This window comes from Pundamilia nyererei, unplaced genomic scaffold (genome assembly GCF_000239375.1).
Source record: "Pundamilia nyererei isolate P.nyererei 1_Seehausen unplaced genomic scaffold, PunNye1.0 scaffold00009, whole genome shotgun sequence".
NCBI lineage: Eukaryota > Metazoa > Chordata > Actinopteri > Cichliformes > Cichlidae > Pundamilia > Pundamilia nyererei.
In genome coordinates this window covers 2,621,907-2,632,403 of record NW_005187410.1, presented here as the reverse complement: position 1 = coordinate 2,632,403, position 10,497 = coordinate 2,621,907, and positions in this window count along the sequence as shown.

Genomic DNA, 10,497 nt, shown 5'->3' with positions numbered 1-10,497 from the left:
ACGCCTCCTGTTCATTCGTTCTCATTTACAAGACTGAATTAAAATCAATGTTTATGAATCCATGGAACTTTCCACTGAAGACAACGACAGCCATCCTGTGACAGTTTCACCAATATCCCAGTCTTCCTCTTACACTGGCAAAGACATATATGGATTACCTCAGTACGCTCACCGGGTTAGACCAGCTCAACACAAAATCCCCAAGCTGACAGCCAGTAAAGGTTGAGCAGGTCCTTGCTGAAGCTGCCCAAGGGCAGAGAGGAAAGTAGTGCTCTACTGCCCCCAGCTTTTATCACGCAACGCACATCAAAGCACCTCAAAACAGGCAGCCTGTGAGGGGGGACCTCTTTGTCATATGTCAGACACGGGCATTACTTTGTCTGGTTGTTTGAAAGATTATCGGAAAGGTAAATTACTTTTCAAAGGTTTGCTCTAAAAATATCTCAGTCCGGGTGGTGCCTTGTCATGTTAGGTTATTTTTACATAGCAGATGTGATACTGGCACAAAATGGATGGAAAAGCCTGGAGATGATCCGATAATATCACTAGCTCCTTTAATCTTTTTCTAACCTGATAAGATACCAGCACAAAACAGGGGCTGTGGAAAGCTGGAAGAAATGCACTGTTCTTCTTAGACTTGACACTGCATTTGTGTTTTTATGATTAATACCCTCTGACAAAGATGAAAGTGACAGCTGTCGTTCTCAGAGCCCTAAAGCATTCACTATATAAGGGTTAGTGAACTCTAAGAGCTTTCAATACCAGCAGCACACAGACACCTGAGAGTGCATGAGAAGCTGTCTCCATTACACAGACTATTCCAGCCGGTCAGCTGCTGATGGATGAAAGCCCTGAAAACTACAGGTGACATTTGGAAAGCTGTTCATTTCATGATGAAAAAGTAATAACAGAACATGGTCAGCTGCCAGATTTCTCAGGTAGACAGTGCTGAAATGGAGCTTCTTTTTTGTTTTTAGGCGACACTATGAAAACTTTGTCAGATATAAAATCTCTCTCTTTCCGTGGATGTTTATCTGTGCATTTATCCATCCTGTTTTAATGGTCTTCAGTCCTCTTCTCTCTACTCCCCCCCCCCATCTCTGCTGTGTCACTCTTTCTGAAGTCCTCAGTGGGACCCTGTTTGCTTTCAGCTTGCATTTTGGTGACACTAGTGTCAAAACACATCAGCTGTTTCAGCATAGGTTTCAGTGCCACCAGGCTCCACAGCTCTGGCTCTGTAAATGCAAATCTCTCACAGGGGCTACAGACACCCACATCGCTCCCTGAAACCACAACATTAAACCTGCTCCTTCATCCTGCAAAATAAATTCATTGTTTTTCCAATCAGAGCCTGCCAGACTGCGCTGAGCTGAAAGGAACATAAATTGAACTCTAATAATACCTATAAATGGGAGAATGTTTTTTGCTGAAGAATGATAGGACTGTAGACAGCAATGTGCACATTCACAAGATCCAAGGTGTCAAAATAGGGTGCATACGTATAAGACTGAAAGTGTTACACGAAACATGTACTGGGATTAACTCTGCCATTAAGAAGCGGCACATTTTTCTAGGCAACTGAGAAATTGTGACACTTATCATTGTTGGCTTTCGAAAAAAACAATCTTAGCTGCAAGGTTTCTGTCTCTAATCAATCATTCTCATTGTGGGTGAACTGAAATACTTACTTCTGGCGTCTGGTCAAGAATGAGACAAGCACACACTGCGAATGACTGTCTCGGTATTGGCTAGCCTCATAATCCCCACTTGATTTTGTAGCATCCAATTTCAGAGGCTCTTCTGGAAATACGCCACTGTGGGCAATGCTCTGATGGAGATCTCTAAGAAGAGAGGGGCGACAACTGTGGTATTAAAAAATCAAGAGGCTGCATCTAGAAACTGCCAGTTGTTGGTCTGCAAAAACATAGCTTGTATTATGGCCACAGTGCATTGGGGTACACACTGAAGCTAGCTGTTTGCATACTAATAAAGCAAAACCTTGAATTTAGCCTCATTTGTACAAATAAATCTACGTTTGCACAAATCATTATTTTTGTAGTAATAACATTTTTTACATTTATGACTGATTGAATAAATGTGGATGTCAGGAATATTAAACGCTTCACTCTACCAGCAGACTCTGGACCACACCTCAAACACATGAAGGCTTAAGGCAGACCCGACACCATATTCGCACACTTTATTACGGTTGTCGTTTTCTTACACTCAGCTGCAGCTTTTCAGCTGTCAGCCACACACACTACCACCAACAACAACGTCAGGGCCCAGTTCATTCTTCCTAAGCAGGTGACGCATAATTGCTGATGCAGCTCCAGTGTGTCAGCGGTGCCACAGACCACGCCCCACCACAGCATGCTTTGAAAATTCTAATTATTTTTTTGTAAAATAATTCGAAATCATTTTGGGAGGGATGCATGTGAGCTAAAACTACAACAAACCCAAAGGCAGACTCTTTACAAATAAAATTTAAAATGTCTTTATTCTCATGGCGTGGTCACATTTATCCTAAAAAGCTCCAACGTGTTTCAGATTACAACCCTTAAGCGATGAGTTGATTACATGAAAACGCCAGTTGTGAATTTCCACATTTCCAGGGTGTGAGTGTTATATTCAACCAGTGATGCTCCACTAATAAGAGAAATAAGGTGTCGACACAAAGCCCACAAAACGTAACAACTTTAAATTAAAATTATCCATCAACCACAGATAACATGAAAAAACTGTAAGATCCATGTCATTATTTAAACTGGGATATTTAGAGGTTTTTCATTAAAAATATAAAAAGCTTGCCTTTGGTTACAACTCCTTTGTCTGATACCTCTTCATAAAGGGCTATAACTAAAACTTTTTTTAAGTCCTTGTAATATGTTAATATAAATATATGCCATTAAAAAGTGTACAATTTTTTTTGCATTTTCAGTACATTAAACCAAAATTCTACGTAAAATATCAGTCATTCTAAAAGCTGGTCACAAGACCATGGTCAGAAACCTCTTTTTCCATGTCTGTGCACAACGCTGAACAGATCCAATTTCTACAGCGATGCCACAGATATGTAGCTGTGAGCTGTATGGCTGTGTCTTCTGGAAACAGAGCAGAGTGTCTGGAAAGATGCGGTGGGTGACATGGTGCATCGATTTGACAACTGTCATGTTGCGTTAGCCTTTGAATGCAGGCACTGATTACTGGCAGGTTGAACAGGTTTGACAGAAGGCAACTGACACTTTGAGATTCAGTTTTGAGCAGCCAGGACACTGGAATGTAATCTGAGAGCTGGCTGTTAAACATGTGACTGTTGCCTGTGTGATTCTTAAACCATGTCTATGTCCCTCCACAGCATCACGTGCAGAACAGGGTGAGGATCGGTGGACTTCTTTCCTTTCAAGCCCTTCATAACTGAATTAATGTTGCCAGCTCCTGACCTTTACTTCCATGTTTAGGTCTAGAGATAATAGGCATCACATCCTTCAAAGATTCCTGTTATGGAAATGAGCGTGTGAGTGGGCCAGCAGAATTAATAAGTGACTCTAATAAGGGGCAGCTGCCACTCAAACAATAACAACACAATCTTCAGTAAATTTCACTCACTAGATTATTTCATGTTGAATTGAACTGCATTGTACACAACTGCCTTTTAGCTAATGTTAGGATTTATTTTTAAATGGGCGAATGTGAATTTTAGAGTATGTTTCATTGTTTCTTATGATACTCGGACTCAAGATGAAATAAAATAAAAAGAAGAAGAATATTAAAGAAGTAGGATAGCATGATCAAACACCAATACCACAACAGTACAGTACATTAACTTTTCATGAGGCTGTTAAAATTACTAATCAATCAAAAAAGAAGAAAATAATCACATGTAGGAAGTCAGTGAACCAGTTAATTTTACGCATCACACAACTGTTGCTCGTGTTGATTGATTTCTACAGTTTATCCCTACTTATTTCCATACTTGGTGAAGGTATCTACTGCTTTGTGTGTGCACAGAGGTGGTTGACATGTGTTAGTTGGGTCTGTCTTGGTGTAACACTGACGATTTATTTATTCTTTCTGAATCCTTCCAACATTGTCTAAAAATAATAAAATGCAACATTTAAAAACAGGCAGATCTTTTTAGGGAAAAGATGCGTTAACTCGATTCGTTATTATTTGTTACTTTTGTAGTAGTGATGTCAAATCAAGGCAGATAGCATACACAATATTGGCAAACGTTTTCACCCACCCAACCAAATCACTGAAGTCAGGTGTTCCAATGACTTCCACAGCCACGGGTGCATAAAATCAAGCACCTATGCATGCAGAGTGCTTCTACGAACATTTGTGAAAGAATGGATCCCTCTCAGGAGCTCAGCAAATTTCAGTGAGGAACCAGGATAGCTGAAATTTCCTTGCTAAATATTCCACAGTCAACTGATAGTGGTATTATAACAAACTGAAAGCGATGGAGAATGCTAGCAACTCGGCCACGAAGTAAAGCAATGCTGCCACTGGACACTATATAGAGTGTAGATTGGTTTATACACTCATCTGCCATTTAATTGGGTACATTTTTTGTCGATATTGACATGACAGCATCACAGATGCTTCAGGTTTCTCAGCTGCACATCCTTGATGTAAATCATCCTCTCCATCACATCCCAAATATGTAAATAATCCACCGAGTTGCTACCACGTGATCGGCTGGTTGGTTATTTAAATTAATTAGCAGTTGTTAGCAGAACAAGTATATCTAAACAAAAGTGGCCATGAGTGTACATACATCATGATGCTGAACAGGCTGAAAATCTTTCTCAGGTTTCAAGACTATTTTAACTTCTGCTCAACGTATACATCAGCCATTTGTAAGCGATGCAATGACTTCAATCCAAGCAATTGAACACTGGGGGAAATGGTGTATCAGCAGGCATTTTATTGTTGTTCTTAATTGGCTGTTTGTGCAGTTCTAGAATATTAATCTGCATAAGTGTTTCTCCTGGCACTCTCATTTAATCTACTACATTCACTTCAAGAATCACTTAAATGTGTTATAAATCTCGTGGCCTTATTTTCAATCTGTGATCACAAACAACTTCAGAGTGAGTCGAGGGCTTTTATCTGCGCTCAGTGATTGGAGAAGTGCAATTACGGCAACATCTAGGCATCTGTTATCTAAACAATTAAACATTTTCGTGTTGATAAGTATCACAACTTTGCAACAGAGTACAGACGATTGAGAGCACTGTTTAATAATGGTAATGCTCTCAATTTACATTTGAATGTGATAATCATAGATTCGGTCCAAAAACTGATCCGAATGGGCTGAAAGGTTTATCAATATTAATGAAACTGGAGCTGCATTTAAACAGATGAAACACCAGACGTTTTTTCCTTAAATACCACTTAACCAATTGAAGGGAAAGTGATACGGCTCAATGCAAGACAGTGAAAAACAACTAAGAAGTGGTCTTTTAATTAAATGCCTGTCTCAAGTCTGACAGGACAGACCTGTGGTATCACAGCCTCTAAGAAACGGCACAAAAGGATTGCTCCGTGTGTGAAGTCAACAGGACTGCAGCAGCCTAAACGAGAGCCAGTGGAGAGATGGCTTCAGCCCAACTGTTTCCTGGAGATAAGGGGGAACAGAGCACTTGGGATGGAGCAAATTAAATAAGTCAGGCAAACAGGGAATGACAGTTTAACATGATATCTAATTAACAATCGGGGATTGCCAGATGCTGACACGTTCAAAAGTGTCCAATTTGGCTGAAATGCGGCACTGAGGAATTGCGAATTTCCCCACATCGTTAGCAGGTTTGATTTATCACAGAAGAAGAAAGAATTTTTTTCCCTTAGAGAATGAAAGAAGTTTCAGCGAATATAAATGACAGCAGATCCCAACTCTAAGATTTAACAGGAACATGAGTCAAGGCTATAAATAAATTTTACCCTAATGGAACAACAACTGAACCCTTGGTACACGTAATTATACATCTATTACTTTTCATCTGTTTAAGTTGAAAGAATCTTTTAGATACTATTCAAATTTTGCCATGTGTTTCCACCCTAATTCACATCAGTGATCACAATCAACCTGAGAGAGAGAGTTGAGAGCTTTTATCCATACTCTGTGATTGGAGGAGTGCCATTATAGCGTCATTTAAGCATCTCTTATCCAACAAATTAGATGTTTTCATGTTGATAAATAACAACATTTTATAATGGACTAAAAAAGATAGGAGACAGCAGTTAACAGCCTTGCAGTAACATGTTCATCATCTAATGTTTAAGCATATTTAGTATACCTTTTTTAGCTACAAATTCAAATGTTGTTTTTAAATATCTTACTTCCAGTCTCCTCTAATATCATAATATGGAAATGCATGATTGCCCCCATTATTTTTTTATTTATTGCTCACAAAATAATAATAATGTTAAACCATGTTTTGAGAATTTGCCTTGTAGGTTGGAATAATCATGAAAACAAACCTCTGAGGAGAGCGTACCACAGAGAACTGCAGTTTCTCACATTGCAGATTAAGGCAACGCTTAAATGAAATATCAAATATGTCACTCAGCTAAAGGGATTTTTAAATTGAGTCACCACACGAGCGTCAGACATGCGGTCATTTTACCTGGGCTCACAGTTTTCATCAGGTTTTTAGTATTTGGTTGATGTGCAGCAAAGCCTGCACATATACATTGCACATACGGAGCAGGTGCATTCAGCACGCTCAATATCATAATGCTGTGCCAGTCACAACATATGAGATAGCAGTGTCTGACTCTGTGAGGGTATCATGGGTCCCTGGGAAACTCAGAGATTGAATTTTTAATATAGGGCAGAAAACAGAACCCAGAAGGGAGGGTTGAAAACTGCAGATAAACAACATTTAAAAACTGCAGTCATACATATAAGTGGCATTGCACGTTGCATTAATATTACCATTGTTGACTATCAGTGTTAATGATCAGCTCAGTCGCCTATTTGTCAGCATAGCTTCTTGGGGAGTACTAACAAATTACAGTGGTGTGAAAGAGAAAGTTTTCACAGGACTGGATACAGTGCACTGCTTGATTCAGTAGTCTATAGAACTACCTTCAGTAATAATCATTTCTCAGTCTCTCATGCAATTGTTGAGGAATTTTGGCCCTCTCTTCTATACAACATTGCTTCAGCTCATTGAGTTTGGTGGCTATTTGTTTATATATAGCTCTCTTAAAGTTCTGCCACAGTTTTTCAGCCAGGTTGGGGTCTGAATTTTTTCTGACCCATTGCAACATTGCACCTCGATTCTTCTTTTTCAGTCTGTTCTGTTTTGTGTTGTGTTTTGAATTATTGTCCTGACCGAATTTGGGCAAAGCTTTTGCAGAGCACATTTATCTCTAGAATACTTTTGTACACAGAGAAGTTCAGGGTTGACTCAATGACTCCAAGGTTCCCAGGTCCTGTGTCTGCAAAACAAGCTCAAATCAACCACTCCACCTATGCATTGGCTGTTTATTTGAGATGTTTGTGCTATTATGCTGTGTGTAATATTGCCAAACATGCTACACTTTTGGCCACTTTAGTCCCGTCTGACCAAATGACAAGGTTCTAGAAGTCTTGAGGTTTGCAAACCTAACCTTTGCAAATCTAAGCAAAGCCATGTTCTCTCTAGAGAGAAAATACTTTCTCATGGCTTTGATCAGTGGTTGTTGATCAATGGTCATGAGAATCTGCATATTAATGATCAAGGAACAGACCACCCAGCCCATGCTAGTTTCAGTCATTATGCAAATGTACTGTTTATAAGATTGGGGAAACCTGCAGTCGGCTGAGACTGAAGAAGTCACTTGGATGAGTGACAAAACGTTTCTCCCACTGAATACGCTACGTCCAGATGAACAGAATCAACTTTTGGGGATTTACTTACCTGGATGATTGAGCATGCATCAAGATGTCCTGATGGCTACCCGTTAAACAAGCCATACATTCCAACTGAGGCCTGGAGCTCTTGCTTTTCTTCTTTTTTTCTTTTTTTTTTGCAATTTCTGTGTGTGAATTTGCTAGAACATCCATTGCTGGGAAGAGCGTGCCATTTTGTTAACATGCACCTCAAATTGTCAAAACCTCTGCTTTTATAGAGGTGCTCACACTTGCTAATGACCAATTAATCAAATGCTTTTGATTAACAGCATCTGGCTGCTAATTTTTCACAGGACTGGGTTTTTTTAACATGGCTGTATGCTCAGAATCTCATGTCAGCATGCTATTTCCTGATTAAATACAAAATACATTTAAGGCTGGCTGAAATATCACCAGTTTCTCAGAATCACTGACATTCTATTTTTAGATAGCTATATATAAGAAAGTGTGACATGTAAGGTGAGATGATTTGGTCACACATTCTACTCCTGAGGTCAGCAATGAGATTTTATGCCTAAAATGATTTTTCTGATATGATAAAGTCTTGGCGAGTTGAATTTTCTGCTTCTTCTCACACATTTTGCTGTAATAACTCACACATGCTCTAAGTGCAATATTTTTTATATTAAAAATCTCTCTACATATATCAGTTTAAGTTTAATGCACAAATGTATATTTAAAAACTAGATTAACATCTGACAACAAAACTTCAAAACAAAATGTTCTGCTCTCTTGTGGCCCCAGTGGTCAGTCTTGCGTGTCTAATTGGTATTGCCAGATGTTTAGAAGCATTCCAGTGTGTTACAGAATTAGTGCTGTTGCATAACAGATGTCAAATGTTTCCTCTGAATGAGCATTTTAGGGAGGTATTTATCTCAAGTTTGTCAAGTGCTCTGGGATTTAACAAGGTGTGGTGAACCTGCCATGACGGCCCCATTTTACAGTAGACTACTCACAGCAGCCCCCTTTGGGATTTGTGTGTCTTTACACACCTGATGTTAGTTACCCACCTGATCTCAGCACTTCTTTTTAAAGCAGCCATGCTTAGTTTCACAAACAGATGTCACGTCAGCCCTATAGATGGGAATCTTTTACTTCTGATTGTATAATTCAGAAAGTTTAGTGAGCATCATTATCTCCATGGAGATACCCTTCCTGTCTGATTGACAGGAAGGGTATTAATAACACACAAATGAGTACTGTAATAGCTAATTGACCGCTCATTCGTGTCCTGAACACAATGTTCCATGAAGAGTGGAGGGACTATACTAGCAATTACATTGAGCAGTGTAAGTCAATGTGCTTATCGATTCTGTGTGTTTTCCCCTTCCTTTGGAAAAGAAAGACCTGTGCTGTTCCTTTGAGATAGGACGGCTTTAAATGGGCTTTGGTGTTGAAAGAAGCTTAAAATTTGAAGTAATCTTGTGAGAGCAGTATGGAGACTTTGGTAAAAGCCATATCTGATCCAGAGATTACACTGTAACCCATTCCCTCTTCATAGAGATAAGCTGAAGATCCTGTGGCAAATATATTCATCTTGGGTTTGAGGATAAGTCTTATGTATGTGACAGTGTATGTGATGCTGCACTCCATGGAGATCTCATGTGTTAATTAAAGCTGTGGAGTTTACAGATGTGTAATGTGTGGCTGCATAAGGCATAAATTTAAGTAATATGCGTCATAAAAAATGGGAGGGTTGAAATGATTTAAACTGCTGCACAGACAGAATAAGAATGAGCTTATGAGCTTTATTCATCATCATCTTCTCATTTATATGACAAACAAGCAATTACAGTGGACACATCTCTATGCACTGTTAATTTCTACCATGTCTGTGATGACATTTTCTTAAGCAAAAAATTTATTTTTCATTAAATATTAATTTGTGATTAGATTTCACAGTGAGTTGAATTACAAACAAAAGTTGATGAACACACTTTAATTCAATTTTACTATAAAGAACTTTTTTCCTTTCTTAAACTTAACTCATAGCTTCATCAGAACGAGTGTTCATAGAAAATAATCTCAGGAAAGAAGCCGTCACAAAACAGACAACAGCAAACTACTGTATGTGCACACGTAGATTTACTGGTTTCATATAAGACAAGCGATTTTCCAGCAGCCCTTCATTCCTGATGAACCCCCCACCACCTCCAATGATGAGAACACATCTCAGTAGCAAAATATTCTGCATGAAATTTGAAATATGGGACATTTCAAAGACTTCTATTACACATAAATCCCCTGGCATCCTCTTTACGCCTCCAACGCTCCCCCCACCCCCCATTTTTTCCAGCAATTTCCCCTCATTATAGGCCACAGACACGGAGGCGAGTGAGTGCCACTGGCAACAGCTGGACATCAGTGCTCAAATGAAAACAACTCACCACCTTTATTCCTTCCTCAGATGAATCAAATGAGAATCTATATTTTATCCTCCCTGTCTTAATGGAAACAGGCAGAAAATACTGCATATAAGGATTGACTGAAGACAAAGTGAATGACATCTTCAGTATCTAAAGCTGAAATTCAAATAATTTAATGTAAAAGTTTCATTGAGAATGCATATATATATATATATATATATA